Here is a 24,719-nt window from a genome sequence, read left to right as displayed (position 1 = left end):
GTTTGGAAGGTGACTGGATTATGGGGTATTAGGAGGTGTGGCCTGGCCGAAAGAGAAGGGTTAATGGGGGTGTCACCCAGTTATATATCTCCCTTCTAGCTCCTCCCTTGACTCCCTGCTTCCTGTCTTAGAGACTATGAACTGATTCCTGTCCTAGAGACCGTGAACTGAAATGCAAGCTAAAATAAACTTCTCTTTCCTTAAGTTGTGGGTATTGGGTATTTTGTCCCAGGGACAAGGGAAGTGATTAAGAAAATGACATCCTCTGTGTTATTGAACTTTGTAGCCAAGGATTATTGCTTCAAAATGATTTATGCCACCGTTCTACTTTTGCCCTAGAAAACTTTATCTTGGCTCAGAGTTGCTGCGCATTCATAAGGTTAACTATAGCATGCAGATTCTCACAAATCTCGCAAAGTTTCATTCTCTGATAAATTTTGAAGAATCTTGACCGATACGTTGTTTAGGTGGACAAACCCTGTCACTTACAAAATAATTCACACTATGTTGCTATCCCTAATATTCGCTCACAGTATTCAATGTTATGAAAGACTAGAATGGACTTGCTGTTCTAGAACCTTCCCTGAGCTCCAGCACCTTCCACTGCAGCCAAAAAGAGTCTTCTTGACAAGAATATAAAACATCTGCCAGCATGCCAATTCATCTCACAAGACATTTATCTGCTCTTTCAGAACTCCTCTGCACCAACCATGGCCATCTTTCTGGAGCTCAGCACCAAAGCCAAGATGCCCACTGTGGGCCTGGGGACATGGAAGGTAAATATGTAAACCTTGCTGCACCTATTTCTGTCTAGGGGCCTTTAGGTATTTTCTCTTCTCTGAGTTCAGTTTGACCTAGGGATTGGTGAGGTGATCTTTGCACTGTAGTCAGTACCCAAACTTTCCTTTATCAAAGTGGCTTATTGAACCTGCAAAGCTCCAAGACTGGCTTTCCTCAGCAGGGATGTATTTCCCTGGCAAGTGTCAAATCTTAAGTGTATGTAAAAAAACCATATTTTCATGGCAATTACTTTTTTAGCATCCCTTTCCTCTAAGACGTTCCCTGGTACTGGGCACATAGAAGGGTTGGACATTTACAAATCTTGGCCATGAGTTTGCTGCTGGCTAAGTGACTGACTAAAGATGTAGAACTCCAAAAGCCCTGGCCCTACTTGGTGCTCAAGTACGGATTTGGACCTGCAGCATCAATGTGGCCTGAGTTCTGCTAGAAATGCAGAATCCCATGCTACTGAATTACAATGTGAATCTCAATATCCCTTTTTGGTTCTTATTCATATTAAAGTCTGAGAAGTTCTGAAACACAGGGAGGCTGGGCTGGGAGTGAAGAGCTCAGGTCTGGCCCTGGAGGTATAAATATTGTCTGATACAATACAGTAAGGTACATTCCACTGTCCTATGAAGCAGATTCATTTGCTTCTTTGGGGATAACTTTGACATTGTTCCCCTTTTAACTCTGCATGTTTGCATCATCTTAGTTTTCAGGAGTTGACTGTGGAACCTGTCTGGCTCATCTCTCTGATCAGTCTTCTTCCTCTTTCCTTTTCACTGTTTTGGACTTTAGAAGGTCACAGTTCTTTCTGTCCTGCTTTATAGCCTGTGGGTTTGTGAGGTAGCTCCCTGTTCCAGAGGCCTCTCCATCTGTACCCCAGACTGTGACAATGGTCCAAGCCAAGTTGCATCCCTGTTCACCTTGGTACATGGGGAAGATATCAGACCACCTGTTTCAGCTGGATGTAGGCAGTGGGTGGGGGGCTCAAGCAGACCACTGGACTCAATTGCCATCACCTTCAAATCTAACCACCTCTGACAGCCACACCTAGTGAGCCCCATGTCCTTTCTGGCCTCAGCTTGAACTCAAGATATCTATGTCTAGTCCTCACCCTCTCCACATGTGTCTCCCATGGCTGCCTCTCACCTAGACACTGCAGTAGGGTACACTGGAAGTCCTGGAGTACAGCTATAGTATAGGGGTTGTGGCTCAGTCCCACACAATCAACCCATCCCTCAAATTGCACCTGATTAAACTCTTCTGGCATTAAAGAATTCAGTATTACCCTGCCATGATTCCACCACTCCTAGAGCAGAGGAGGTAAGCCAATCCCAGTGCCCAGGAGGAGGATCCCTGCAACCATTCCACTGCTCCTAGGGCAGAGGAGGTGAGCCACATGGGTGGCAGTAGCAACCCCAGCCCCCAACCGGGGAAATGAGAAGACACGTAAACAATACTCAAAAATAGACTTCCAGATCACCTACAGCAACCCCAAAGGGAAACAAGATGGAACAATCTGATACTCAACAACATGGACTCCCTGAACTGGCAACAAAAGAGGATCTGGGAAAAATGAAATCATAAACATTTCTCAGATAACAGCAAAGATTATGCCCATAGTGCAAGACATGATTAATAAATCTAGAGAGGATACAGATAAAAAAATAGAGGATCTGAGGAATATGATGGAATCCCAACATAGGAAACAAATGGAATCCATAAAACACAAACAGATTTCCAGGAGGTTAAAAACTGCATTGAAAGTCTATGCAGACAATCTGCCAATGTGAGGACAGAATTTCAGATATAGAAGGTAAGATGGCAATTAGTGACCAGGAAAAGAAAAATTGCTTTAAAATTGTAAGGGACCACGAGAAATTAATTCAGCAGCTGCTAAATGATGCAAAGAAGAATAACATAAGACTTATCAGAGTCAATGGAGAAACAGGAGAGAGTGCAGATGACATTAAAAAAACTCTTCACAGAAGTGATGGCAGAAAACTTCCCAAGCAGAGGAAAAGAACTTGACATACAGATAAGTGAGGCATATAGGACTCCAACTAACCTTGATCAAAAAAAATCTACACATAGACATATAATAGTTAGGATTCCAGAAATCCAACAGAAGAACAAAATTCTACAAGCAGTGAGAGAAAAGAAACAAATCACATACAAAGGAAAGCCCATCAGAATCACAGCAGACTTCTCAATGCAAACCCTCAAGGCAAGAAGAGCTTGGAGTGTTGTATTTCAAGCCCTAAAGGAAAACAGCCTCCAACCCAGATTGATGTACCCTGCAAAACTATCTTTCAAAATTGATGGAGTAATAAGATACTTTCATGATAAAGAGAACCTTAGCAACTTCATTAATACCAAACCGGCACGCCAAAAAATTTTAGACAAAATCCTAAGAAAAGACAATGAGGATCACAACCCCAGGAAGCCCAGAAGAATGAATCCACTGGACGGGACAAATTAAACGCAAAGGGGAAGAATCCAACAAAAAGAAAAAGTCATGACAAGGCTTTTAAAACTTTTGACTTCATCTCCCTAATGAGTGTATAGTTCAATCTTGTTATTGTACTGATTAGTATTTTTCTGATTCTAGTGTTTCACACCTTTCCTTGTGCTGTACTGGCTATTTATCATCTTGCGTTTACTTTTTAATTGGGTTGTCTATTAATGAGCTGTAAGAGTTCTTTATATATTCTGGTCATAGATTCTATGCATTGTAAATATGGTCTGTTTAAGGACTACTTTTCATTTTAACAATGCCATTTAAAGTTCTAAATTTTGGAGGGTTTTTTTGTTGTTGGTGGTGTTGTTTTCCTGGTACCAGGGATCAAACTCAAGACCTTGCACTTGCGAGGCAGGTGGTGGAGCCACTGAGCTAAATCCCTGGCCCTAAAGTTCTAAATTTTGATGGAATCTCATCAATTTTTTTCTTTTATACATCATGTTTTTTGTATCCTAGGAAGTTCTTGCCTTCCCTAAATTCATAAACATTTTTCCTTATAATTTCTTCTTAAAGTTTTATAGTTTTAGTCTTTCATATCTGGGTTCATAGATCCTTTCAAGTTATTTTTATGTATGGAAATAAAGGGTTGAGGTTAATTTTTTATATACAGATACCAGGTGTTCTAGTGCCATTTGCTGAAAACACTATCTTTTCCTCGACTCTTGAATTGAGTTTATATTCTATAAAATGTTATTGTTAAATAATGTTTCAAAACTCAATGGACCATATATGTGTGGTTCTATCTCTAGATTCTCTTTTATTCCAATGATTTACATGTCTTTCCTTACACCGACACTGCCTTGATTACTGTAGTTTTAAAGGAAGTCTTAAAATTAAGTACTAAATGTCTTCCAATGCTGTTTTTTTTTCTTTTTACTTTCCTAGGTCCTTTGTACTCATACATAACTTTTAAATTTAAATATCCAATTCTTCATTTATAGCAAGTATACATACATCTGAATTTTTATATATACTTTGTGTTTTCTAATCCTGCTAAATTCAAGTACAAGTTCTAGGGGCTCCTAGAGATTTCTTAGTATTTTCTCTGTAGATGATCATTTCATCTACATATAAAGATTTTGCTTCTACCCTACCAATCCTATCCTAATTGTGTCATTTTGTTTTCGTTTAGGCCTATGTTTCAAAGTTTAATGGACAGATTAAGAGTAGGCGTATCTGTCCTTGTTCTCCACCTTAGGGAGAAAGCATTGTATCTTCTCCACTTATATAAGGCATTCTCGCTGGAAGTATGGAGTACATGTCTTTAATCTGTTTAGAAGGTTCCGTTCTACTTCTAGTCTCCTGATAGCTTTTACCATGAACAACTGTAGAATTTAGTCCAATACTTTTTCTCCAACTAGTGACAGGATCATATGGCTTTCTCCTTTCATCTGTTAAAATGATGACTTGTGGGGGTGGATCTTCCAATGCTGAACCAACACTGCCATCCCTGTAAGAAAACCACTTTCTACATCCTGCCAGATCTGACTTCTTATAATTTGTTTGGTTAAACCAGTTTCTATCTATGTTCATACTTTTTTCTTCTATTATCTTTATCCAGTTTTAGGATTAACACAATGTTGATTTCCTAAAATGAGGGGAGAAGTATTCCTTTTTTTTTCTGCTTTAAATGTTTGATATAATTTATCAGTTAAAATGTTTATGAGCCTGCTGTTGTCATATAGGTAGGTTTTCAAGCTAGGAATATACTTTCTTTAATAGGTGCTATTCAAATTTTATATTTCCTCCAGAGTTAGTTTCATTAATTTGTCTTCTAAGGTACTTCTTAGAAGTTGTCAAATTTATTTCAAAACAGATTTTTTATAATATGCTTTCTATATTCTTTTAAATTCTGTAAAATCTGTAGTAATGTTTCCTAGATCTTGATATTGTAATTTTTAAAATGTATAATTGATACCGTGTAATAGGAAGTAAAGGTCTAAAGGAGCAGGGGAAGTGGGAGAGGTGGGGGAAAGGAAAGAAGGGAAAAGAAAAAAAATGAGAAAAGGAAAAAAATGGAAACAAAGTCTTTGCAAATAGGGAAGGGTGGAGGGGGTGAAGGGAGGGGAGGCCAAGGGAAGGGGAAAAAAATAAGAACCAAGATACTCATGTAATGGTACAAGATCCCAATGATGTAACTGTATTTTATACCTAAAATGTACCAATAAACTTTATGGGGAAAAATTCAATATTAACTTGAAAGTATTCTATCTGTGATACTCTCAAGTTGAGCTGCTTTTACTACATTGTCACAAGTTATATTTTAAAGAATAAGACTGTTTCCTTAATACTCAAGGAGAGAGTATGTGTGTTCTTTGCTTTGTATAAATGATTTCATCTGGAGAAACCTTGCCTAACTTGTGTAAGTCACATAAGGTTTGTGACTAAGTTGAAATAGTTGTTCTCTTTGGAACTTGATGCTTCCCCCTTCCTCTTAGTCAGCTTCTGTATTGTGGCAAAAAGTTACTTTATATGACTGTTATCTGGCTTAATGGGAAAATTAACCATAAGATTCATAAGAGAAACTTGCTTGCTAAGTTGGGTCTTTAGAACTGCTTACATTCTTTTCACTCATTAAAATATTAAAACAGAATGAAAATACAGCTAACAAGAAATTTGACAGGACAATATGGACTTTGGTGTTGTATGTACTATTTAAGTAGCTATAAAAATGACACTTTGCATTTGTTTGTCTCAAGTTGGACATATTTTCATGTTTTATTGATGTTACTTATAAAATGTGATTAGAAAAATGGAGGAGAGTTTGAGTGTGAGGGATTTGAGAATCTTTGGATCTGCATTGTACTCTACTTAGTAAAAGATACTAGTTCCAGGTACTTGGAAAGTGCACCTAGTGAAGCAAATAGATCCACTGTATGCAGTGGCCACATCTGGATAAACTCTTTGTAAAGTCATCACTTGGGCCTCATAGGCTTGGGAATATGGGAGTGCAAAAAAAGACCATTTGCTCCCAATGGCATAGGGATGATTGAACTGTAAATGCTACACATAATTCCTGCCCTCAGTAATCTGGCAACCAAGGAAAGGAATAAGACATGTACATAAATATGTAATCACCACACTATGATAAATGATCTACAAAACAGGATGCAAAGAGCATTAAATAAGTAAATTGCCTCAACACTTAAAAATGTCATTGACATGCTTAGCCTTGGTGACTGCATACTGGATCATATACCTTAGTCAACTTTGTTAAAAATGGCCTATTGTCAGGTTAGATCAGGCTGCAAGTCACAAAGCAGGAGAGTGAATATGGTGTTGCCCTTTCTGTCTGTAGTCCTAATGCCTATTTGTTGTGCTCTGCAGTTGTGGTCCACATTCTTTGAGAGAAATCTGGTGAAGGAGGCCTGTTGGAAGAGCCTCAGTGATCTGAAACTGGACTACCTGGACCTCTATCATATTCACTGGCCACAGGGACTTCAGGTTTCTGTACTCCCTTCCCCAATCTTGTGCTGCCTAACAGACAGATGATAGTCAATAGCAACTGTGCCACGACTAGAAGCAGGTCTTGTGCAGACCAGAAAGGCAGTGGTTTGTAAAGGAGGCCAGACCACCTGTGCCTGCCAGTGTGGCCGCATTCTTAGGTTTTCTTGCAGTTATGTCTGAGGAAAGCTATCATTTCTGGTAACCCAAACTGCAACTGCCATATTGCCTTTGTTATACATGTTATACATGCCCTGGGATCTCTATTTGGGAGAAACTCTTGAGGTACTCTCAAATAACATTGTCTTAGGCTCTACCTTCCTGTTAACCAAAACACACATTGGCAGTGGCCACTTGGAGCAAAGCCCAAGTATGGTAAGCCGTAAGGCAGCTACGTAGTCCTGGCTGAAAAAGCAGCACTCATTGCTCAGAGTTCTGTCCTGCCTGCTTCTAAGGGTAGGGACATAAGAGGCTGATATCTAGTGATGGTTTCTAGACTATACTAAGACTATACTTAGACTATACTGAGAAGGGGTTTTAAAGTCAATCCAGTGGTTTTGAAAGTATTAGTATTTAGATATTTAGGTAGAGTGATACAAAAATTTTATTGAAGCATGTTCTTCAGAGGTTGATAAGATGGTTTGCAGATGTGGATATTTAGCATTTCAAGATCCTGCAGTGTTGTTTAACAGAAACAGCTGATTCCATTAAGCTTTTTTTTCTGCATTTACAGGCTGGGAAGGGCTTACTCCCCGCAGATGATAAAGGCAACATGCTCACAAGTAAATTAACATTCATGGATGTCTAGGAGGTAAGTCCAGCTTCTTCACAGTGTGCTGGGAGAGAAAATTTTCCTTTAGTGACTCTTGTGACTCTAACCTAGTATAAAAAAGCCCATGTGCCTTGTGTCTGATCTTATCACTGTTATTCTGCAGTTCTTCTATCTCCTTCTTCATGACCTTTGGGTTTGGGGTATATTTGACTTTATTTATATTTGCAAGGCTAGGACTGAGCCCTCAAATGACACTGGAAATATAATGTACCGCAATTTGGGGGAAACACAAGCTATTCTGAAACCGTTGGGAGACATTTGGAATAGGGATTTGGCGTGGGTATACAGGTACTAGCTTAGTAACCTGGGGGTAAGTTATTTATCTTCTGTAAGCCTCAATCTCCTCTTTTAAAAACAAATCTTATAATGTGGTCTTTGTATAAAATGGAGTGCTACTCAGCCATAAAGAATGAGAAATTAGAGACATTTATAGCTAAATGGATGCACATTGAGGCAATACTCAAGTGAAATAAATAGGACACAAGTGCAAATACTAATAGTTTCTCTGGTGTGAGAAACTGAAAGTGTAAATAAGGATCAAAAGGCATAATAGATACTGTAAAATAGGAAGAAAAGGTCCAAAGGGGAAGAGTAAGTGGGAGGGGTAGGGGAAAGGAAAGAAGGGAATGGAATTAATATGAGAAAATGAAAAAATGGAAACAAAGTCTTTGTAAATAGAGAGGGGTGGAGAGGTTGAAGGGAGGGCAGGGGAATGGGGAAAAAATAAGAACCAAGATATATTAAGTAAAGATACAAATTTCCAATGATGAATGTCATTATATTGTATACCTAAAATGTACCAATAAAATTAATTTTTAAAATGCTAATAATCTGTATCCCTCAACATGTGGTAAAGATTAAAATAGCTAACATGTCAATGCCAGAAACTTTAATCACAGAGCCCATTTAAACATCCAGCCCTATGAGGGGGATTTACTTTCTCCACTTAAAAATGATGAAATTGAGACCCAGAAATGTTGGTTACTTATCAGGACACAGCAAAAGTGTGTCGAATGGCTGAAGTTGGACCAAAGACACAGGTCTATAGGATTTCAGATTACAACCATCATGGCCTTTAGCACATGACAAACAGCGTACACAATTCCAAACATCAGTGGACACTGATGCCGAAATTTATAGATCAAATAATGACCTAATTCACATAATTCATGTTCAAAATTAAATTAAAGCATGAAAATTCCTGAGGTAATATTTTCCTTAAACTACTGTATCCTCTTGCAAATGCTGGTAGAGAAGAAAGTGAATGATCAAATTGTAAATGAATAGAGACAAAAAGACTCGCAAGAATTAATTGCGTTGTTTTCTCAGCTGTCTGTTGGGATCACACATAGTCCTGAGTTTTTATTGTGGTTTATCACTTGAAAAATTATTAAGGCTACCCTTTTCATGGAGTTTAGAATTGATACGGTTAAATTAAATGTAACTTTTGTGGGTTGTTTGCTCAAAAGTATTTATTCATGAACACAAGATTCTCAATGCATTGACCTTTAAAAATCAACAGTAAGAAGATTTATATAGCAAAACTGACGTGATATCTGAAGGTCAGGTAATGAAGCAGAAAACCAATGATCTCAAAGGGCAAGGTCAGCAATCTTGAAATGTACTTGAAAGTAATTCTTTTTGGCAACCAAATTGTTAAATTTGCCTGATAACAGCAGAAAAACCCATTACAAGGAAGTACGGGCAACAGTTGTCTGGGTTTCTGTGAATAGGTTTTAAAGATTGTCTTGAAGCTTTCTGAGTTGGATATGAAAAGAAAAAAACAGAAACCAGAGTGAAGCTCAGCCGGTCCCAGCACCAGGAAGGAAGCTCCCCTGCTGCCATCCCAAGCTCCTAGGGCACAGAAGGTGAGTCACCTGGGAGCCAGAAGCACAACCCGCCCCCCCCCCCGCCCCCAGGTGCAAAAACAGACTTCCAGATCACCTACAGCAACCCCAAAGGGAAACAAGATGGAACACTCTGACAATCAACCACCTGGACTCTCTGAACTGGCAACAAAAGAGGATCTGGGAAAAATAAAATCAGAAATAATTACTCAGATAACAGCAAAGATTTTGCTCATGGTGGAAGACATGATTAATAAATCTAGAGAGGACACAGATAAAAAAAAATAGAGGATCTGAGGAATATGATGGAATCCCAACATAGGAAACAAATGGAATCCATAAAACACAAACAGATTTCCAGGAGGTTAAAAACTGCATTGAAAGTCTATGCAGACAATCTGCCAATGTGAGGACAGAATTTCAGATATAGAAGGTAAGATTGCAATTAGTGACCAGGAAAAGAAAAATTGCTTTAAAATTGTAAGGGACCATGAGAAATCAATTCAGCACCTGCTAAATGATGCAAAGAAGAATAACATAAGACTTATCAGAGTCAATGGAGAAACAGGAGAGAGTGCAGATGACATTAAAAAAAACTATTCACAGAAGTGATGGCAGAAAACTTCCCAAGCAGAGGAAAAGAACTTGACATACAGATAAGTGAGGCATATAGGACTCCAACTAACCTTGATCAAAAAAAATCTACACATAGACATATAATAGTTAGGATTCCAGAAATCCAACAGAAGAACAAAATTCTACAAGCAGTGAGAGAAAAGAAACAAATCACATACAAAGGAAAGCCCATCAGAATCACAGCAGACTTCTCAATGCAAACCCTCAAGGCAAGAAGAGCTTGGAGTAACATATTTCAAGCCCTAAAGGAAAACAGTCTCCAACCCAGATTGATGTACCCTGCAAAACTATCTTTCAAAATTGATGGAGTAATAAGATACTTTCATGATAAAGAGAACCTTAGCAACTTCATGAATACCAAACCGGCACTCCAAAAAATTTTAGACAAAATCCTAGGAAAAGACAATGAGGATCACAACCCCAGGAAACCCAGCAGAATGAATCCATTGGGTGTGACAAATTAAACGCAAAGGGGGAGAATCCAACAAAAAGAAAAAGTCATGACAAGGCTTTTAAAACTTTTGACTTCATCTCCCTAATGAGTGTATAGTTCAATCTTATTATTGTACTGATTAGTATTTTTCTGATTCTAGAGTTGCCCACCATTCCTTGTGCTATACTGGCTATTTATCATGTTCTTATGTCTACATTTTAATTGGGTTGTCTATTAATGAGCTCTAAGAATTCTTTATATATTCTGCTCATAGGTTCTATGCATTGTAAATAGGGTCTGTTTAAGGACTACTTTTCATTTTAATGATGTCATTTAAAGTTCTAAATTTTGATGGAAGCTCATTTATCAAGTTTTTTATTTTATACATCATGTTTTTTGTATCCTAGGTAGTTCTTGCCTACCCTAAATTCATAAATATTTTCCCTTATCATTTCTTCTTAAAGTTGTATACTTTTAGGCTTTCTTATTTAGGTTCATAGATCCCTTCAAGTTATTTTCATGTATGGAAAAAAAGGGTTGAGGTTAATTTTTTATATACAGATACCAGGTGTTCTAGTGCCGTTTGCTGAAGACGCTATCTCTTTCTCGGCTCTTGAATCGATTTTATATTCTATAAAATGCTAATGTTAAATAATCTTTCAAAACTCAGTGGACCATATATGTGTGGTTCTATTTCTAGATTCTCTGTTTTATTCCAGTGATCTACATGTCTTTCCTTACACCAACCCTGCCTTGATTACTGTAGCTTCAGAAGAAGTCTTAAAATTGGGTGCTAAACTTCTTCCAACACTGTTTTTGTTTTTGTTTTTGGCTTTTCTGGGTCCTTTGTACTTCTACATAACTTTAAAATTTCAATATCCAGTTCTTCATTTATAGCAAGTATACACAGACCTAAATTTTTATATATACCTTGTGTTTTCTAATCCTGCTAAATTCAAGTACAAGTTCTAGGGGCTCCTAGAGATTTCTTAGTATTTTCTCTGTAGATGATCATTTCATCTACATATAAAGATTTTGCTTCTGCCCTGCCAATCCTATCCTAGTTGTGTCATTTTATTGCCAGACTATTTTGGTTTAGACCTATGTTTCAAAGTCTAATGGACAGATGAAGAGTAGGCATATCTGCCCTTGTTCCCCACTTTAGGGAGAAAGCATTGCATCATCTCCATTCATAGAAGGAGTTTTTGTTGGAAGTATGGAGTACATGTCTTTGATCTGTTGAGAAGGTTCTGTTCTACTTCTAGTCTCCTGATAGCTTTTACCATGAACAACTGTAGAATTTAGTCCAATACTCTTTCTCCAACTAGTGACAGGATCATATCTTTCTCCTTTCCTCTGTTAAAATGATGACTTTTGGGGGTGGATCTTCCAATGCTGAACCAACACTGCCATCCCTATAACAAAACCACTTTCTACATCTTGCCAGATCTGACTTCTAAGAGTTTGTTTTGTTAAACAAATTTCTATCTATGTTCATACTTTTTTCCTCTATTGTCTTTATCCAGTTTTAGGATTAACACAATGTTGATTTCCTAAAATGAGGGGAGAAGTGTTCCCTCTTTTTTCTGCTTTAATTGTTTGATATAATTTATCAGAATGTTTATGAGCCTGCTGTTGTCATATAGGTAGGTTTTCAAGCTAGGAATATACTTTCTTTAATAGGTGCTATTCAAATTTTATATTTCCTCCAGAGTTAGTTTCATTAATTTGTCTTCTAAGGTACTTCTTAGAAGTTGTCAAATTTATTTCAAAAAAGATTTTTGTAATATGCTTTCTATATCCTTTTAAATTCTGTAACATCTATGGTAATGTCTCCTAGATCTTAATATTGTAATTTAAAAAATGTATAACTGATATTGTGTAACAGGAAGAAAAGGTCTAAAAGACCAGGGGAATTGGGAGGGGTAGGGAAAGGGAAAAAAGGGAAAGGAAAAAATATGAGAAGAGGAAAAAAATGGAAACAAGGTCTTTGCAAATAGGGAAGGGTGGAGGGGGTGAAGAGAGGGCAAGGGAAGGGGAAAAAAATAAGAACCAAGAGACTCATGTAATGGTACAAGATCCCAATGATGAATGTAACTGTATTGTATACCTAAAATGTACCAATAAAGTTAATGGGGAAAAAAGAAAAAGAAAGCCAGAAACCAAAAATAAAAACAAAAACATGAAAGTACCAGCAATAATAAGGAACTATCTGTACGTAATATTACCATTTGTTATGATTTAGATCTAGACTGTCCTCCCAAAGTGTCATATGTTCAGAGGTAGGGCTTTTGGAAGGTGATTGAATTATGGAGGAGCTATAGCTGACTTGCTATTAGGAGGTGTGGCCTTGTTGGAAGAGGTGAATCACTGGGGATATGAGCTTGTAGTGTTTATTTCTATCCGTGGCTGCTCCCTTCTCTCTCTGCTTCTGGCCATCATATTATGAGCAGCTTTTTCTTCACTACACCCCTCTGCCATCCTGTTTCTGCCTTGGAGCCAGCCTGTCATGGACTGTAACCATGAACCAAAATAAATCTCCTCTCCTTTAAATTGTTGGTGTCAAGTAGTGTATCTTGGCAATGAGAAAGTGACTAAGGTAAGGTAGCTGCATAGTCCTGGCTGAAAAAGCAGCACAAATCATTGAACTTGCTCAGTAAAGTTATGCCATTTGCTGTTAGGATCTGCAAAGCAAAAGGAGCAATAATAAAAAAGCATTGCTTTATGTAATTAAGAGCCATACTAAAGAAATGTTTGAAATTATATCTCATGAGCATGAGACTATACTTAGCAATAAATCAAATACTCTCGGAAAAAATCTTAGAAAGGTATTACTTTATCATCCATGTGCATACTTTCCTCATATATTTAAATATAAATCATATAAAAAGTGAAAGCACATCATAAATCTATAAGATAGTTGAGCCAAAATAGTATAGAGTTCAAGTTACAAGTTGAAAAGTGTTGGTTTTTGCCTTAAGTACGACATAAAAGATTATCTTATTATATAGTCTAAACATGCTTGATATAGTCATAAAAATAAATTTATTAAGTCTGGATCTTCAAGAAAAGATATCAATTTCTCTTTGCTAATGTCAAAGTTGGAGCTATAAACAGAAATTTTGAATTCTAGTACTCAACTTTTTAAAAAGATCAGCATATTTATTTTCCAGTCATGAACTGCTATTAAGAGGAAAATTTCAGGATTAATAAACAACTTAATAAACAATATAATGAGCTATGTGCATAGATTTGAAGCAATTAGTATATTATTCTTGTGAATGAAAATTGTGCAAGACTTACAAGATGGCCTAATTTCAGCATTCATTATTCACGAAGTTGAGTGCATTAAATTGATAGGAGGATCCTGTCATATACTTTAAATATCTTAGACATAATTCATCATGAGATGTGGAGGCTACATATATAAATCATCCACAAGTTTTCTTGTTCTAATGCTTATAATGGTCCTATACTAAGTGTAGATGTTATGTTATAATCCTTTGAAAAAAATCATACTGATTTCCCCAGTGCTATGTCCTTTGAATGAGTACAATGATTGCCAAATAAAACAGTCCTGAGGTGGGAGAAGATATCATTATTCAAGTTTGAGGCTCTGATTTGGGCCAGGGAGAATGATCATTATCAGCACTGAATATTTCTGTGGACCCACAGGCAACTCAGTAGAAACCTCATTGACTACCCTGGAAAAGTGGACAGAAAAAAGTCTGAAGTCAAGATGCATCGTGCACCCAAATCAAACTTGTCCTATGACACAGATACCCTTTTATATTATCTCACTGCCTTCTAGAAAGTCCTGGGACCTTCTGTTCTCATCAATACAATTTATTTTGCCTATTTTGAAGTCCTTCATCATCAGCTCCAGTGGTTCTCAACTTTGGCGGTGCATAAGAATCACAAGAGAACTAGAGTCATTTATAGCTAAATGGATGCATATCGAGGCCATCCTCTTAAGTGAAATAAATAGGACACACATGTGTAAATACCGAATAGTTTCTCTAGTGTGAGAAACTGAAAGTGTAAACAAGAGTTAAAATGATTAAAATGAATAATTGATAATTTGAAATAGGAGAAAAGGTCCAACGATGAAGGAGTGAAGGGAGGGGAAGGGGAAAGGAAAAGAAGGAAAGGAAAAACTATGAGAAGAGAAAAAAAAATGGAAATGATGTCTGTGTAAATAGGGAAGGGCGGAGGGGGTGAAGGGTGCACAGGTAATGGGGAAAAAAATAAGAACCAAGATACATCATGTTCAGGTACAAGCACCCAATGATAAATGTAAACGTATTGTAGACCTAAAATGTACCAATAAAATTAATTTAAAAATAAAAAAATAAAAGAATCACAAGAGGAATTTGAAGATCTCAGTGACTACTGCATCTCAGATGAAAGCAGTAATGGGCCCTCAGAGAGGCATTTGGGCCTCAGTCGTCTTCAAGCTCCCAGGAGGTTCTGAGTTGCTGTGAAGATTGAGAACCACTGGATAAAAAGGTCCCGAATACATCTTGCCTCAGAACTGTTGCTCTTGCCATCTTCCCCAACCTATTTATGGTTTTCCCTTTCTTCACTATATTACTTTTTGAGGCCAGTTTAAACTGCAGTTCTAAAGTCTCCCTTGGGGTCCATGTGAATTTTTTCCCTCCTTGCCATCTCTAGTTCTCTGGGCCATGTCACTGTCAAATTATCTGAAACAGCCTCACCATTAGGGCTGATAGCTCCATAGAAAGGGACCACAGTACTTTAATTGGAGTGTTAGAAATCGAGTTGATTGTATGCTTTTATATTCTAACCACTCTTATACAAGAACTAGACATAAAATAAATGAATAATAATCATATATAGAATTTGAGGCTGCCTCTATCATGCATAGTATCTTTGGGAAAATTTGGAACATGCCCACTGTAAGCTTAAAAGGTATAAAATGATACCTTTCCTAAAGGTTAATGCACCTTTCATAGTTTCGACTGGGAAAGTAGAGGGGGAGGCAGATTTCAGCCCACCATTTGGCTAGGTGCCCTGCCAGGCACAATCTACCTGCATCTTCTCTTACTGCAAACCGAACTATGACAGGCATGGGAGAGAGTGATCCAGACCCCAGGTAACTGATGCCTCTTAATAGGCTGAAGTCTCTTCCCTAGCCAAGTTTTGGGTGAGGTGAGAGCATTAAACACACAAAACTTTCACCTCTCACTCTAAGTTGAATTGGGGGCTGGGGAGGGGCAGTAGGCCTGGACCAAGTCCTTGTTGGGCACTCATAGTTCAGATAGAAATTTCCTCTTTTTTTTGGTGATACTGGGGATTAAATTCAGGTCCTCCTTAATGCTAGAGAGGAGCCCTACTATCAAGCTTAACCTTGAAATACCTTGTAACACTTTAGGTAACCCTGCTGCAGTGGATCTTTTACCCATTTCTCCTCCCTCAGAGAGCACTAAGGCAAGCCAGTATCCCTGTAGTCCCTCCACAACTACCCAAAAGGATTTCCTCTCTGTGACAGGCCATGGAGAAGCTGGTGGATGATGGGTTGGTAAAAGCCCTTGGTATCTCCAATGTCAACCACTTCCAGATTGAAAAGCTCTTGAATAAGCCTGGGCTGAAATATAAACCAGTGACTAATCAGGTAAATTCTGTTTAGTAAAGGAGTCTCACCATATTGTGCTTTAAACATTTGTAGACATGTTCCATGCTATGGACTGAGCCAGATGTCAGTGATCAGAGGGCTTTAGGGAGCCCAAAGACATATCTCTGGGTCTGATTTAGCTAATCTAACAATGTGCAGTGTTTGGCCTTTGCTTGGTAATCTTGTCTGCATGCAGAATTCCCTGTAAACAATCTTACTTAGTGATGGAGATTGTTCACTTTTTGCAGATTGAGGGTCACCCATACTTCACCCAGAAGAAACTGATCCAGTACTGCCACTGCAAGGGCATCACTGTCACTGCCTACAGCCCGCTGGGCTCTCCAGATAGACCGTGGTAAGGCTTCTCAGTGCTGGGCCGTGCTCCTGACACTCTTAAAATATTATTTTATAATTGGCTACTGTTGTTATGAATCAATAGGGTACCATGTAGAAAAATGTGTTTAGGGCAATATGTTTGACATATTCAAATAGGATTATAGTGGAAGAAAACAAAACTTTAAAAAAGGAACATATCTAACCCTCTGTGGATACTTCAGCTATCCAGGACTGGATCAGCCTTTGCAAAATGCTGAAGTTCCAGCCTCCATGGATGTTGCAATGGGAAAAATAAAAAGCTATCAGGTCCTCCTGCCTGTCTGGAAGATGAAAGAAGCTGTCATTGAAATGAGTTCACCTGCAGGCAGTGACCATGTTGACTATTCAGACCAGCCATCTCTCTGCCTTGAGGGCCACACCAGAGGACTGCTTACTACTGAAGGATCCCAGGATTAAGGCGATTGCTGCAAATCACAAAAAAATCCCCAGCTCAGGTATGATGAGTTCTTTTTATTTCTTTTTGTCCAGCAATCCATTTTTCTGGTCTTGTGTTTAAATCCTTGTGTTGTCTTCATTTGACCTCTTGGAGTCGATCCCTGGTACCAAAAAAAACACAAAAACTCAAAAGTTAACCTCTTGGAGTGGAAGAAAATGGGAAATGAAGCCTACTATGGTACTTCTTTGCAAGTGTAGTTGGACCTCCAGGAAATGCGATGGGTATCAGTGAAACATGATGGCCTCTATCCAGCTTCCTCCTCAGCCCTCCAGCAAGCCAGAACATGTGGATTTGGGTTCGGATGCCAACTGTACTAAGTCTTAGCCTTATGACACCAAGCCATCTTCCTTCATTCCTAAACAAAGAAAATCATTGTGTTGATAATAGGATCAGAGGAATGAAGAACAGGATAAACAAGTGTCTCTAATTAGTGAAATTAATCAATATTGCTTGTTGTAGCTAAAGTCATAGGAAGCTAGAGGTAGTTTACTTTTCCTTTCATTAGAAAGAGTGGTCCTATAGATAGGTAGAAACGTGACATCCCTTTCCTGCACAGGTTCTGATCCAATTCCAAATACAGAGGAATGTAGCAGTGATCCCCAAGTCTGTGACACCAACACGCATTGTTGAGATCTTTCAGGTAAGATACTGACTGGTCAGCTGATATTCCTTAGTAGAGTAGGGGATAGAGGTTCTTATCCCATCCCTGTATTGTCTATGGGAACTATCACCATCTTGTTAGCTTTTAGGCCTCAGTAGAGTTGAGACTAATGAATAGGATATGCTGGAAACTGTGACTAGGGAAGTCTTGTCATATCTGAATGCAGCTGTGTGTTATACAATTTAGAATAGTAGTGGTATACCCATGAAATGTGTGCCAGAACAGGCTGTTTGCTATCATTGAAAGCTCTAAAAGATCTGCCATCACTGACTTAGAAGATCCTTCGTTACCCTTTAGAAATTAGGCCATGGACCACTCAGAAAAGCTGACTGTACTGTCCTGCACATCTGCCTCCTGGCAGCAGAGGGATATGAACTATACCTGAAGAATGATCCTACTGGAACCTCAGGGAAGTCATTATGTACACCAAGGTTTAATGTCTATAGAGTTTAGTGGCAGATCTCTCTTCTTCTGAAACATCAAGCCCTATAAGTACTGGGTCTTTATATTGGCACACAGGCCATTTATCTCAGCTATACCAAAGCCTAAGAAATGATAAAATGGTAAGAACAGTGTGGGACCCATCAACAGTGCAGGGATATGATGCTGTCTTATATAGGATGTACTTTGGAGAACAATTTGTATACAGTGGAAATAAAGAGAGAAACTCCTCTCCCAGTGTGTGCTGTGGATGGGAGCTCACTCCCTGCCAGAATGGATGGAGATTTCAGTCTCACCAGGAATTGCCTTGCCAAAAATGTTTTTGAACTCTCACTTTTCTAGGTCTTTGACTTCAAGCTGAGTGATGAGGAGATGGTGGCCATCCTCAGCTTCAACAGAAACTGGAGGTTCAACACTGGGCTTAAGTAAGTGACACAGGCTTAACTAGGAGGACCATCGGGGTCAGGAGTTTTTCTAAAGTGGCAGAGGTTTTTCTTAAAGGACTGGAAGGCAGATGAGACTAGTTCTATTTTAAAATATAATTTTCTAGCTGTTTAGAGTGTTTAAATTGAAGTCATGGGGTATCATTATGAGGAAAGATACATTCCTACTGCTTGTGTATGTGGAGCCGGGATTTTAAGAAAGGACATGTCATCAATATATAGGAAGCAGAAAAAAGCCAACTCCAAATATATATGATGGATAGTAACAGAGGTTAGAAAGAAGAAATAAGTAGGCTAGTGGGTTGAAAGTAGTGGGGCCCAGCGGGATTGATATTTTATATGAGGTGGTCTAGGGCAGATTTTACTGGTAAGGTGACAGTTAAGCAGTAACCTGAAGGAAATGAGGTGAGCCATGTGATTATTTGGGAGAAGAACATTCTTGGTAGTGATAGGAGGAGCTGCAAAGGCTATGAGGTGAGTGAGGTGATTAAAAGCAGAATGCTCCAGGGGAAGGGGAAGAGTAGGAGGAAACGAAGGGAAAGAGTGGGAGGAAATGAATTTAGAGCGTTGTCAGTGGCTCAGAGCACGCATAGTAAGAGAGGCTTTGGATTGAGCTCTAGGTGACCTGAGAAGGCTTGGGGGATTTTTGAGGGCTGGGTGGCATTGTCTGGGTTACCATTTCAGAACCACACTGACATCTCCATTGAGAGACTACAGGCAAACTGTTATAACAATAATCTAAGAAGAGGTGATAGTGACTGCACCCAGCTTGGGTGGTGGTGGAGGAGGAGATCACATTCTCAGCAAAATGAATTTGGTGACAAATTAGGAGACATAGATGATTCCGGATTTTTGTGTGTTTGGTTTTGTTTTTGTCTGAACAACATTAGGATGCAACTGCCATGTGAGAGAAGAGATCAGGAGTTTGGTTTGAGACATGCTGAGCATCTAGGAGGGAAAGTCAAATACAGAGTTAAATACATAAATGGAGACAAGGGATTGATGGTGGGATTGGCAGTAAATGTACCTGGTCTCACATCTCACCTCCACCATGTATTTGCTAGCTTGGCTAAATTTCCTAACTTTACTAAGTTGGTTTCTTTATCTACATAGTAGGGGGGATAATACTAGCTGCAGGTGAATATTAGCTTAGGGTATGTCAGGGATCCTAAGCCTTTTTCCTGTATTGTTTTCTCATTTAATACAGCAACCACCAAGCATGGATTCCAATGCTCTCTCCAACCTCACAATGGTGTCAGAAATTGTTTAAACAGGGGCCAGGGATTTAGCTCACTGGTGCTGCCACCTGCCTCGCAAGCACAGTCCTGAGTTCAATTCCCGGTACAAAAGAAAGAAAGAAAGAAAGAAAGAAAGAAAGAAAGAAATTATTTAGACATTATTTGTAGGGCAGTTGACTTGGCACCAGGCCTCCTACAAGCCATCATTATGAATTTATTTTTGCACCATGGTCACTATTTATTTGCCTGCCATCCTTTCTCTAGTATCCCTCCCATCAATTTGAAGGAAGGTCAAGGTGTGAGCCCTCTTCTTATGTTCTCACAAAGTCTTGACATGGTGGGCAGAGGCCGAGAGAGCAGAAAGATGACAGGACACACCAGAGAAGAATGCCTATCATGGCATAATTGTTGCTCTTGTGGAACATTTCTTCTTTATACCTGTTTTGCAGCAGTATATGGAGGAGTATTCCTACCATCCAGAATACTGAGGTTGAATCACCTGATGAGATTTCCTGGTGGATTCTCTGATTTTGCTAAACTGAAACTTGCTTCTGCTTAGTCCTGTTTTAGCCAGGCTTTGAATTCATGCTACACCTGGCCTTGTAAGGAGAGTCTAAGCAATGTTGTATTTAGATTCTGTGTTCAACCAGGAGGAGACTGCCACTGTGAAGTATGATTCAAACAAGAAAATTATATTTCTCCCACTCATCTGAGCTGACCAAATGTTTGTTAAACACCAGGAACCCTATTAACTTTGAAGATACAAAGATAAGCAGAATAAAGGATGATAATAGGAACCAACATGTATCAATCGTTTATTATGCACAAACACAGTTTGCAGTGCTTTTCCTATGTGTGAAGTCATTGAATCCAATTCTTATCACCAAAAGTATACAGAAGAGGAAATAGAGGAACAGGCAGCGCTGGGACCTTGCCCAAGGCCATCCATGTAGTAAGTGGCTGAACCAGTTTCAAAGGCAAGTGGGCTGTGGAGGAACCTAACATGAATTCCTGTCCTCTTCCTCCTGCATTTCCTCCTGGCCCCTTCTGTCTTGCCTTTCTCCATGTTTTTCCTTTCCTTGTCTTTCATCTTGCCTTTAATATGCCATCATGCCTGAAGTATGGTTGTTAAGTGACTTTTGATTCTCACATTAGCTCAGTTTCAAACAATAACCCCCACCCCAAGATGGTTCTTGGTTATACCACTCCGAGGTATGGTGAATGCTACAATGCTTCCTCCCCAAAGCTAGCCTGTCATCTGAGAGGAGTCACCTTTAGAGGAAAGCCTCACACTGGGTCACAGCTTACAGTAACAGTGGATTTCCCCAGGGCTACTGCTGTCCATCCATTGCTCACACTGGGGCAGCCAGCCCTCTCTGGGCTTACCTTGTGCTTGTGGAGTTGAGTTTCCCTTCCCCCTAGAAACTGGGGTTGGTATTGCATACTGCGTTCTTCTTTTCGCTGTGTTGCCTGTTTCTCCATGACTTTCAGCTTTCCTGTTACCTCTTTCTTAATTCCCAGAGCTCTGCCTCTCTTTCTCCTCAGTAGCTATTTTTCAGCTGACTTGATTTCAGGTCATGGAGAGGTTGTAAGTGTTGCCTGGACCTGCTCTGCCATCCAGATTAGTCTTATTCTGAAGCCACCAGTCAGAATAACAGTCTCAACTCCGGGGCATGCTGTGTATTATTTCACACTACTTCATAGAATTGAGTCAATATTAATTGTTAAAGTATTTGGCACTGCATATCAAAAAGAAAACAAAGTTTTTTTGCAGTGGTGGGGATTAAATCCAGAACTTCACATACTACACAAGTATTTGACCTACACTCTCAGTTCCCAAGAAAGGGAATTAGGTTTTCTTCATTTTCTTTTACAGAACTGGTGACTTCATACATAATTTTGTTGACATAAACATATAATATTTAGTAATATAAATCTTTACTTGTATGTTTTTTATGAAGATAATCTGTACAGTAAGGACATGATTTTTTTTTCTGTGTGTGCAGTAGTTCAACTCCTAACTTCAGCTGTAAGAATGGATACTGCCCAGGAGTAAACAGAAAACAGCTCTAGTTAGAGGTTAAATGAAAAGTTGTGAAGTAAATGGGAAAGGAGGTTAATATGTGATAAAACTGGGTTTTATATGTAATTCTCTTGTCTTCTCTGTTTGTTTGAAATATTATAGAATACCCATATCACATTTTAGTCCTTTTTACTTCCCCTTTCCTCCCTCCTCAGATACCCTTCCCATCTGCAGAAGGTCTTGCTTCCTGTTTCCTATCATCTGTCTTTTCTTTTACTTTTTACATTATTTATACTTTGGATTTCCCATATAAGAGAAACCACGTGATGTTCAACCTACTGTATCTGATTTATTTCACTTAACACTATGGTCTGAAGGTGCATTCATTTTCCTACAAATGACACAAGTTTGTTTTTCTTAATGGCAGAGTAGTACTCATTGCATGCATATATATGTATATATGACATATGTATCACATAATATATACCACATACACACATTTATATATATATATCACATTTTTTTCATTCATTCCTTTGTTGATGAACATACAGGGCATTTCTAAGATTTAGCTCTTGTGAGTTGTGCTGCTATAAACATGGGTATGCATGTATCGCTGTAATATGATGTTTTTAATTCTTTTGGGAGGATACTCAGAAAGGGTATAGGTGGGTCAAATGGAATTTTTATTTTTAATGTTTTTGAGGAATCTCCATATAGATTTCCATAGTGGTTATATTAGTTTATATACCAATGATGTAGAAGTGTTCCTTCTTCCCCATAACTTTGCCAGCATTTCTTATTTTCTGAGTCTGTGATGATAGAGATTCTCGCTGGAGTAAAATGAAATCTCAGTTTTTTTTTTTCCCCAGTGTTACTTTAATTAGCATTTCTCTAATGGGCAAAGATGCTGAACATTTTTTCATGTGCTTATTGGCCATTTTTACTTCTTCTTTTGAGAAATGTCTATTCATTTCAATTCCCCATTTTATGATTGGTCTTTTAGTTTGGAGGTATCTATTTTTTTTTAGCTCTTTCCATATTCTAAATATTAGTCCTCTGAGGAGTAACTGGGAAAATATTTTCCCAGTCTGTAGGTTGTCTCTTCACTCTGATGATTGTTTCTTAGCTTTGCAGAAGCTTTTTAATTTGATATGATGCCATTTATTGATTCTTGATGTTATTTCTTGTGCAACTGAGCTTCTGTTCAGAAAGTCCTCACCGTTACCTGTGTTCTGAAGACTACTTTTGAACATCAAAGTCTATTACGTTATTAATGAAAGTACTGAGAATTATGATTTTTAAATTCTGAGAGGTCCTTGTTTGAGACTATTACCAAAGCTATAAAGTTTATACTGTTGCCAAGTCTTCATTTTATTGAATGTGACATCTTGAGATGGTGAGACAAAAATGCCAAAATTATACTGTGGTTGATGCATTCGGGAGAAGGCTTGGTATGTACTTCCTCAAATTGGGGCATTAAAAAACTTCAAGTGAACTCTGTACATTCAGGATGATAAAGTTGTAACAAATATGGAGAGGAGCAGATATGTGCAGTGAAGGTTATGTCCACACTGTGAATGTGGTTGCTGACCATGAATCAAAATCCCATTCTCAGTGCAGAGTAGGAGGCTTCCTGACCAACACACCACTGCTCCCAGCACAGAGGAGGTGAGCCACACAGGCCCCAGCAGCAACCCCCTCCCTCATCTCCCCACCTCCATTTGAAATAAGAAAACTTGGACACAAGCCTCACAACCAGACTTCCAGATCACCTACAGCAACCCCAAAGGGAAATGAGATGGAACACTCTAATAATCAACCACCTGGACTCCCTGAACTCCCTGAACTAGCAACAAAAGAGGATCTGAAAAAAAAATGAAATCAGAAATAATTTCTCAGATAACAGCAAAGATTGTGCCCATAGTGTAAGACATGATTAATAAATCTAGAGAGGACACAGATAAAAAAATAGAGGAGCTGAGGAACATGATAGAATCCCAACATAGGAAACAAATGTAATCCATAAAACACAAGCAGATTTCCAGGAGGTTAAAAACTGCATTGAAAGTCTATGCAGACAGTCTGCCAATGTGAGGACAAAATTTCAGATATAGAAGGTAAGATTGCAATTAGTGACCAGGAAAAGAAAAATTGCTTTAAAATAGTAAAGGACCACGAGAAAGCAATCCAGCAGCTGCTAGATGATGCAAAGAAGAATGACATAAGACTGATTGGAGTCAATGGAGAAACAGGAGAGAGTGCAGATGACATTAAAAAAACTCTTCACAGAAGTGATGGCAGAAAACTTCCCAAGCAGGGGAAAAGAAATTGACATACAGATAAGTGAGGCATATAGGACTCCAACTAACCTTGATCAAAAAAAAATCTACACATAGGCATATAATAGTTAGGATTCCAGAAACCCAACAGAAGAACAAAATTCTACAAGCAGTGAGAGAAAAGAAACAAATCACATATAAAGGAAAGCCCGTCAGAATCACAGCAGACTTCTCAATGCAAACCCTCAAGGCAAGAAGAGCTTGGAGTGATGTATTCCAAGCCCTAAAGGAAAACAGCCTCCAACCCAGATTGATGTACCCTGCAAAACTCTCTTTCAAAATTGATGGAGAAATAAGATACTTTCATGACAAAGAACAACTTAGGAACTTCATGAATACCAAACCAGCACTCCAAAAATTTTAGGCAAAGTCCTAGGAAAAGACAATGAGGATCACAACCCCAGGAAGCCCAGCAGAATGAATCCACTGGCACAACAAGAAATTAAACACAAAGGGGGAGAATCCAACAAAAAGTCATGACAATGATAAGTAAATATGTATCAGTTATAACCATCAATGTGAATGGTCTCAACTCACCAATCAAAAGAAATAGACTGGAAGAATGGGTCAAGAAGCAAGATCCAACAATATGCTGCATACAAGAA

The 24,719-nt window shown here is 38.6% G+C and overlaps 1 pseudogene; it reads left to right on the top strand.

The window, feature by feature from the left end:
- The first annotated feature begins 710 nt into the window (after window positions 1–710).
- On the top strand, window positions 711–18,510 carry LOC101716310 (aldose reductase-related protein 2-like; annotated as a pseudogene).
- Window positions 18,511–24,719: the final 6,209 nt, after the last annotated feature.

The sequence above is a fragment of the Heterocephalus glaber genome, unplaced genomic scaffold (assembly GCF_053883595.1).
Source record: "Heterocephalus glaber isolate CG9 unplaced genomic scaffold, H.glaber_assembly_v1.0 deba00000546, whole genome shotgun sequence".
Classification (NCBI taxonomy): Eukaryota; Metazoa; Chordata; class Mammalia; order Rodentia; family Bathyergidae; genus Heterocephalus; species Heterocephalus glaber.
Note: the sequence above shows the minus strand (reverse complement) of the source record. Positions and strands in the feature narration are given on the sequence as shown.